This window comes from Triplophysa rosa, unplaced genomic scaffold (assembly GCF_024868665.1).
Source record: "Triplophysa rosa unplaced genomic scaffold, Trosa_1v2 scaffold1_ERROPOS769263, whole genome shotgun sequence".
In the NCBI taxonomy this organism is placed as follows: Eukaryota; Metazoa; Chordata; class Actinopteri; order Cypriniformes; family Nemacheilidae; genus Triplophysa; species Triplophysa rosa.
In genome coordinates, this window is record NW_026634216.1 from 98,307 (window position 1) to 99,986 (window position 1,680).

Consider the following 1,680-nt stretch of genomic DNA (forward strand, 5'->3'; position numbering starts at 1 on the left):
AAGGAGCTAATAAATGGGCTAATGGTGCAAGAAGTCTTTGTGCATTGTGCCATTTGCAAAGTTCAAGTGACCATAACAAACACGCTTACAGTAATTACTCAGAAGTTCAATGTACATCATATTTTAAGGCCTTATTTGTTTCTGTGCACACATAAAAGATAATTGTGCACAGTGCACACAAAAATGTATGTATAATGCTATATGAACCATTTATGTTAAGTATGTTCTGAAAAATCTGTGAAAATATAACCTTGATATCTTTAATTTCACTATGATTTTAAATACAGATTTAAATCAATCCACAATAATGTTCTTTTTTTGCATACTACAATATTGTATATTATGCATGGTGAGCCTAACGGACTTTAAAAGCATTACAACTAAATTTTAACTTTAAATTTGACCTGTTGAAGGTTAACAGATTATCCCTCAGTGGTGGTCCCAATATGAAGAAGACAGTGTGGAGGATTTGCTTCAAGGTTCTCACCACTGACGTCGCACGGCAACTCAACTGGTGTGGAAGGGGAGGCAAAAAAGGCCTTCGCAAAACAAACTTCGGAGCACTCTTAATAGGTAAGCTACAATACATTTAGTGCGGGGTTATTGAAATCCGGTCCTCGAAGGTCCGTGATCTGAATAGTTTAGTTCCTACCCCAATCACACCTCTGACCAATTAAAGTACTCAGGACTATTTGAAAATGCAGAACAGATGTTGGATTAGGGCTGTTAAATTAACTAAACTATGCAGACCCATTGGCCTACAATACCATTATTAAAATATAGTTGTTATGCACACACCTCAAGTAAATCTTCCCTGGCGAACTGTCTTGTTTCGACATGAGCACATGGTTTACGTATAGATAGAATCATGCAGGAAAGAGCGCTTGACGCGTCTGAACTGCCATGCGTAATGCGTCGGTAATACTTCCGGGTTTTTGTGTACATATTATTAATGTATTAATTATTAGTGTTATTAGTTATTAGTGCTAATTAAAGTATAGACTTTATATTCCGGGTGATTGTACCAGATGGAAAATTAACGTTTATTTTTAATATAACTTGAAATATGTTTGTTCACTTTCTAATTAAATTATTGTAAATGTTTATTTTAACACACAGCTTCCGCTATAAGGAACCCTGTTCTTCTGTCCCCCACTGAGGCAGAGGCGGAAAAGTTTGTGAAGGACTTCCTACGCTTGGCCCCAGGGAGGATATAATCGTGTAATTGTTTGTTTGATGTGTTTATATGTTATAAATGTACGTTCTGTTAATAAAGTGTTATGTTTGGCTATTAAAATTTTTCTAAAATTAACGAATGTGTGTTCTACTTTCAACTATAGAATAGTGTGAAATTTATATTCGGTAATTTAACATGCATGAGGATAGGTGTAGATTGTGTATTATGAAAATAATTAGAGAAACAAAACGATGTCTGGGCTACATACTGTATATCAGACGTCTAGCAGACGTCTGAACATCTGATACACATCTGTGAAAGAGCGGCTCACCGTCTTTATAAATAACAAAGCATCTGGAAGAGATCTGGTGGACATCGTTTAAAGAGCTGGAGCGGACGTCTCGGCGAGGTATTGCAGATGAGCAAACGCCCTAATATATACATCTTGCAGACGAAAACGACGACGTCGCGCAGACCTCTCCACGAGGTACGTGTGCTATCTG